Here is a 7,903-nt window from a genome sequence, read left to right as displayed (position 1 = left end):
ACATTTCTGAGTTTCAGTTTTCTTCTTTGTAAAATGCGGATAGTAATTTCACAAAATTATCGGTTTTGTGTGAGAACCAAATGAAATAACATATGTAAAGTTTTTTGCATACTTTAGAGGAATATATTAAATTTGGCACCTAATAGGACTATATAAAATATGCTCACACTCACATAGCAAGTAAATATTTGAGAAAAGTTGCAAAAACAAGTATTTCTGATTCAATGTTCAGTACTCATACTGATGGATGTGTGTGTGTGTGTGTGTGTGTGTGTGTGTTGTGCGTGTTGTGTGAAGCATCTCATGTCATCTTCAAAAGACAATGAGGCAAATCTAATAAAGGCTACTTAGTGCTCAATCAACAATTATTTTGAGATCCTGCTTTAGTTCTGTGTTAGAATGGCAAAAATTACCATGGAATGGGAAGAACACTGTATCCAGATTTCATTCTTTGCTATTCAATTTATAATATTCTTCATTGTATACTATCATGCTGTGAAGGGTTATGTAGACCTCAGGACTAAGAGCAGCTTCTTGCATATAGTTTTAACTTCATAAGTATTGTGTTGTCTGTTAATACTTACCATAGCTATAGCATGAATTGTTAAAAGAATGAATGAGATGAATCCTAGTTAATTAGCAAACTGAAAAATTATATGACCCCTTCATCATTTCCATTTAAGGAGTATCTTGTGATAGAATTCTAAGCTGATGTATGTCTTTTGGTGGCTTGGGGATGAATGAACTAATGAATAAAACATTTATTAAGCAGTTACTATATGCAATACTCTGTTGAATGAGGATGCAAATAGATAAGACAGCTCCTTCTTTCAAGGATCTCACATTCTAATTGGACAGACAACATATATATATATATATATATATAAACTTTCAGGTTTAAGTCAGATGAACAAATCCCATGATCCCCAGGGTATAGCAGCAAATCAAATGGGAGTGCCAAGGACAATGATGGAACTAAAACAGCACATTAGTGGGCCACTTCACAAACAGCAATCTAATTACAGAATTTGATTTAATAACCCAACTCGAGGCTCCTTGCCCAATGGGCTGTCATTTGCAGGATCTGAGAAGATATGAAGGTGAAGGTGGTGATGGTGATTTGATCTTCCTGTTTCCTCCCATCCCTCCTTCAAGTGACTTGCTGCTTCAGCTATTTATTTCCTACAAAAGACATGCCAACATTAATATTTTGATGCATACGATGCTCTTTTTAACACTGACCCTCAATAGATATTTGCTTTGGGTAAAAAAATGAATATTTTGATTATTATTTTCTTCCTTCTTCAGGGTGACAATAGGAAGAAAGAAGTCTGTATCTGTGGATAATCAAGTGGATGATATGCTGTTCATCAGAAGATAGAGTGCTCATGATGGTAAAATCACAAGTCTTTTAGAACAACAAAAAATAAAAGACATTTTTTGTGGCAATAGGAAATGAAGGGGGGAAAGGGAAATATTCATTAAACAGCAATTATATCTTAGATACTGTGCTAAATGTATTGCAGTATTGTCTCATTTGTTTCTTATAACAATCCTGGGAGATAAGTACTATAGTGTTCTTATTTTGCAAATGAAGAAACTAAGGCAAACAGAAACAAGGTGACCTGGACAGGTAGATGTTATTATCAATGCTATTTTACAGATTAGGGAATTGATTTCATCAGAGATTCAGTCATCAGTGACTTGTCCAGTGTCACACAGCTAGACAGTGTAACATATCAAATTTGAATTTAGGTCTTCCTGACTTCAGATCCAAAGCTCTACTCACTGTTGGGTCAAGAATAGTAAACAATGACAATGCATGAGAGCCACACAACCAGGGAAGTACAAGGTGATATCAGAAGGTCCTTGGGCAAGGAAATTCACATTGGGTGATTAAACCTAATTCTGTAATTGAATTTCTGTTTGTGAAGTGGTTTCTGTTTGCCCACTAACGTGCTGTGATTGACAATTAAATACCCAGGAGCTAAGCATTCAGGAAAAAAAATAGACCTGTCATATAAGGATATTGTAAGATAATTTCCCCAAAGAGGAAAAAATCAGAGGATAATGTTTCATTTTGCAGGGCAAATGTAGTTTTTTTCTAGGCTTGTGTTTCTTCTACTACGAAATGACATTCCTGTTTGCACAAATTGATCTTTGCCCTCCATTCTAAAAGAGGAAAAGGAAAGGACCAGAATTCATTTCAATAAAGTATTAAGTTCATGCAAGACACTGTCCTAGAGCAGGAGACAAAGGCAACAATTAAATTTTCCTTGACCTCATGGAATTTAGATTCTGTTGGAAGAGTATATCTCTATTTGCAAGGTTGTCAGAAAGATGGAATGATTTATTGAAAGAATAAAGTCCTTGAAGCAAAAAAAAAACAATGAATCAAAAGAATAAGAAGTAATAAGGATCCCAACCTGTGTTAGGAGGTTGGAAGGCAGAAGATTGTAATATCTAGGGGGAAGGATTCCTGGACATTTGGAGCTAAAGGAGCAGAAGGAAATTGGACCATCGCTGGAGGAACTTTGTTGGTCAGTCAGTGAACATTTGTTAAACTTTGGCTCCTGTCAGATACTGTGCTAAGTCTTGAAGATACAAAGAAGAGCAAAAGAATTGTTTTTGTTCTCAAGTATTTCAGAATTTAATGAGAAGAGAAAATTCAAACTTTTAAATAAAATCAAATAGATGCAGGAAAAATTGGCAATTATCAACAGGGAGAAGGAACTATAATTAAGGGAGATCAAGAAAGGTTTACTTCCCAGGCTGATGATTATGGGCCTTGAGAAAGAAGTCTTCTTACTCCCAAGACTTTAGGCCTCCGGATTCTGGGCTGTCTCTGTCAGGATCTGGTCAAGGTAGTGATGGTGACTTGACCTGCCTCATATATAATAACTCCTGTCTCTCCCTCAGGGTACCTTGCTGCTTCAGCTAGTTCTTTGCTACTAATGAAGTGCTGCCATCAACATTTTGATATACGTGAGCTACTTCTCTTTATCATTGACCTTATTGAAATATGTGGAATCTGGGGCAGCTAGGTGGTGTAGTGGATAAAGCACCAGCCCTGGAGTCAGGAGTACCTGGGTTCAAATCCGGTCTCAGACACTTAATAATTACCTAGCTGTGTGGCCTTGGGCAAACCACTTAACCCTGTATGCCCTACAAAAACCTAAAAAAAAAAAGAAATATGTGGAATCCTTGGGTTAAATAATTTGCTTATTTTAATCATTGCTTCCTTTCTTCCTTTCTTCCACTGGTTGAAAACAAAAATAAAGAAGTCTATGAAGGTGGGATTTTATCTAATACTAAAAGTTACCAGCTAACAAGAGCCACAGGTGAGGAGAGTAAGCATTTTGGGATTATGGGACAGTTAAAATTTCCAGTGTCTGGTGATTGATAGTCTTATTCAAGAAATATTGAGGAGATCAGTGTCTCTGAATAACAAAGTACATGGAGACAGGGAGAAGAGTGTATGATGTAAGAAGAAGTCACTTTGGGAATGTGAAGGTATAGAAACTGAAAGTTAATTTTAAAAGAAAAATTAAAGGGGAAAGGGAGTAAACTTTGATGAGATGGAATAAAAAGAAGGAGAGAAATATAAATGGGAAAAGATAACATAGAGGGAAGTACAGAATGAGCAATTCTAACTCTAAATATGAATGGGATGAACTGTCCCATAAGACAGAAGTGGATAGCAGAATGAATTAAAAACCAATATGTTGCTTACAAGAAACACATATGAAACAGAGAGATACACACAGAGTAAAGTAACAGGATGGAGCAAAAAATATTCAGCTGAAATTAAAAAAAAATCAGTGATCCTGATTTCAGATAAAACAAAATTAAAAATAGATCTCATAAAAAGGGATAAAGAAGGAAATGAAATCTTCTTCTTTGAGTATCTTTTTTTTAAAATTTATTTTCATTAAATATATTATCTGAGTTTTACAATTTTCCCCCAATCTTACTCCCCCCCCCCCGCCCATGGAAAGCAATCTGCAAGTCTTTACTTTGTTTCCATGTTGTACCTTGATCCAAATTGAGTGTGATGAGAGAGAAATCATATCCTTAAAGAAGAGACAAGAAGTCTAAGAGGTAACAAGATCAGACAATAAGATATCTGTTTTTTTCTAAATTAAAGGGAATAGTTCTTGAACTTTGTTCAAACTCCACAATTGTTCCCGATTGTTGCACTGATGGAATGAGCAAGTCCTTCAAGGTTGAATGTCACCTCCATGTTAGGGTGTACAGTGTTTTTCTGGTTCTGCTCAGCATCAGTTCATGCAAATCCCTCCAGGCTTCCCTGAAATCCTGTCCCTCCTGGTTTCTAATAGAACAATAGTGTTCCATGATGTATGTATACCACAGTTTGCTAAGCCATTCCCCAATTGAAGGACATTTACTTGATTTCCAATTCTTTGCCACCACAAACAGGGCTGCTATAAATATTTTGTACAAGTAATGTTTTTACCCTTTTTCATCATCTCTTCAGGATATAGACACAGTAGTGGTATTGCTGGGTCAAAGGGTATGCACATTTTTGTTGCCCTTTGGGCATAGTTCCAAATAGCTCTCCAGAAAGGTTGGATGAGTTCACAGCTCCACCTTTCTTTGAGTATCTTAACAAAAAGGAAACAACCCTGTTAACATGAACACATAGTTGTACAAGTAGAAAGAATAGGTAGGTAGTCAGCTAAATGGCAATGTTGAAAAGTCTTTCCCTCAGCACTTCTCCAATGTATTCTCACTGACTAAAATTCCACTATTAGAAATTCACTGGGGTGGCTAGGTGGCGCAGTGGGCAAAGCAGCAGCCCTAGAGTCAGGAGCACCCAGGTTCAAATCCGGTCTCAGACACTCAGCAATTACTTAGCTGCGTGGCCTTGGGCAAGCCACCCAACCCCATGTGCCCTGCAAAAAAAAAAAAAAAAATTCACTTTTGGATGCCCTTATCTACTTCCCCATCTAGCTGCCCCTTGAAATGAATTCTTAAGGAGAAACAACCAACTTCCAGAGAGGGAAGCTGATGTCCTTTTACCTGACTCTGTGGGATCATGCAGGTGTAAAACCATATCTTAGTGACACCTCTTAAAGTGTTACATACAGAGTCTATAATAGTCTAGAGTTCTATAGAAATCAGATGAAAATGTTATTGGAAAAATTTTATTTTTTTATTTTTAAAAACTTTTAAAAATAAAAATATAGGACAGCTAGGTGGTGCAGTGGAGAGAGCACCTGCCCAGGAGACAGGAGGACCTGAGTTCAAAGCCAGCCTCATACACTTGATAATTACCTAGCTGTGTGACCTTAGGCAAGTCACTTAATTCCATTGCCTTGCAAAAAAACCAAAAAACAAACAAAAATATAATAGGCTATAGTTAATGTTTTCTAGGTCAATATGCAAGCTGCAGAGATTTTTATGTACAGTTAAGCAACCTCCCTTTGACTCCACTGATCTCATCTACAGTCATCTAACAGCTAAGGAAACTGAGGCACATAAGAAGTAACTTATCCAGGTTCACACGGAGAGTAAAATGGCAGACCTAAGATTGGAACTGAGATTTGAGAGCTCTCTAACTCTAGATCCAACGTATTTGTCATAGCACCAAGATAGGTATCGATTCTTGATTCCAAGGTATTCATACTCTTTTTCAGGACAACTTCCAAAGCCCAAAATTGTCATATACTTGGAGATCTCAGAAGAGTCCTTGTGCAATGTCACTTTAAAATGTCATGTGGATGGGAAAGGAGATGATGAGGAGTTCGGCTGGTCTCCCCTGGGACCAAGAGCAATTGTTTCTGATGGGGGCTCTGTTCTTCACGTCTCCTGGAAGCCTGGAGACAGTGATTTCACCTGTACTTGCATTGTCAGAAACCCTGTCAGCCTCAGTTCCAACTCCCTCCAAGCTGGGAAGTTCTGTACAGGTCACAATCATCTCCGTGGACACCTCCCTGAGTCTTGCATCTGAAGATCAAACCTTCTGTTCAGCTCTGGCCATTCCAAAAGGAACCTTTGAAATTCCCCTGGTTCATTGAAAGTCCATCTTTTTCCCTGGAAGAGGACATTCAGCCTTGCTGGGTAGTTCATTCTTGGCTGCATTCTAAGCTCTTTTGCCTTCCAGTATATTGTATTCCAAGCCCTACAAGCTTCCAGTGTAGATGCTGCTAAGTCCTGAGTGATCCTGACTGGAGCTCCACGATATCTGAACTGTGTCCTTCTTGGCTGCTTGTAATATTTTCTCTTTGACTTGGGAGTTCTGGAACTTGGCTATAATATTCCTAGGGGTTGGTTTTTTGGGATCTCTTTCCCAAGGGGGATCAGTGGATTCTCTCCATATCTATTTTGCCCTCTGCTTCTATAATATCAGGGCAATTTTCCTGTAATAATTCTTTGAAAATGGTGTCAAGGCTCTTTTCCTGATCATGACTTTCAGGTATTCCAATAATTTTCAAATTATCTTTCCTAAGTCTGTTTTCCATATCAGTTGTTTTTTCAATGAGATATTTCACATTTTCTTCTAATTTTTCATTTTTTTTGGTTTTGAAGTATTGATTCCTGATTTCTGGTAAATTCATCAATCTCCCTGAATTCTATTCTTTGTCTGAAGGATTTATTCTCCTCAGAGAGTTTTCTTATCTCTTTTTCCATCTGGCCAATTTTGCTTTCTAAAGCATTCTTCTCCTCAATAACTTTTTGAACTGTTTTATCCATTTGACCTAAGCTGTTTTTTAGCATGCTATTTTCTTCAGCATTTTTTTGGATTTCCTTGACTAAGTTGCTGACTTCATTTTCATGTTTTTCCTGCATCTCTCTCCTTTCTTTTCCCAGTTTTTCTTCCAACTCCCTCATTTTATTTTCAAAGTCTTTTCCGAGCTCTGTCATAGCCTGAGCCCAATTTCTGTTTTTCTTGGAGTCTTTAGATGTAGGAGCTTGTGCTTCCTCATCTTCAGACTGAGTATTTTGATCCTTCTTGGGCTCATTTGCAAAATATTTCTCAATGGTCTTCCTCTTATTTCTTTGCTTGTTCATTTTCCCAGCCTAAGCCTGTTTTTTTGGGGTGCTTCCTGAGCTTTTGGGACACTCCCACAAGGGTCTCAGTGTGTGAGGTTCTGTCCTCCCTCCTGGTCTGTGAATGAACATAAACACTCTGCCATGGGGCCGAGGTGGGGGGGCCCTGTTGTTCTATGGGGGAGTACCTCGACTGCGATCAGGATCTGAATGTGGTCAGAGCCCCAGAGTCCTGATCCAGAGGCAGAGGACAGAGCTGGGCAGTCTCTCTCTCTCTTTACTCCCCTCCCTCAGCTCAATGGGCTCATGCCCTGGAGGCTCCTACTTACCGGCTCCGCCTGCTTCTGTTTCCTGGATTTGGGCTCCCCAAAGACCATGCTGCTGCTCCCTGTGTGTCCTGAGGGCTGGACTCCACATGCTCACTCTGGCAGAGGTCCCCCGCTGTTCCCCCACTTTGTGCCTGGTGCTCCTCGGGGTGCAGCTCAGGAGACTCCCTCGCTGCTGTGAGCAGCAGCTTCCAGCGCCCTGGGGCTGCCTCCGGGAGGCTGAAGTTCTTTGGCTCTGGTGGGCCGCCCCTCTGGCGGGCTGCCTCTCTGATCCCGGGGAGCAGAGCCTTTCTGCTCTTTTCCAGGTTACCTTGAGTAGGAGAACTGCCTCACTGGGTCCCTTTGTGGGTTCTGTCTCTCGAAAGTTTAGTTAGAGTCCTTAGTTGATGAGTTTTTATCAGAGAGCTCCTAAGACTCCATCCCTTCATGTCACCATCTTGGCTCCACCCCCTCGAAATTAAATCTTCTTAAGAGGCACCATAGAGAATAAAGCTATATAATTATTAAACATGGATGCACCTAGTGGTATAGCATCCAAATTCATAGAGAAAAAGCTGAGGGAA

Source organism: Macrotis lagotis, chromosome 2 (genome assembly GCF_037893015.1).
Source record: "Macrotis lagotis isolate mMagLag1 chromosome 2, bilby.v1.9.chrom.fasta, whole genome shotgun sequence".
NCBI classification, from domain to species: domain Eukaryota; kingdom Metazoa; phylum Chordata; class Mammalia; order Peramelemorphia; family Peramelidae; genus Macrotis; species Macrotis lagotis.
This window is presented reverse-complemented; position numbering follows the sequence as displayed.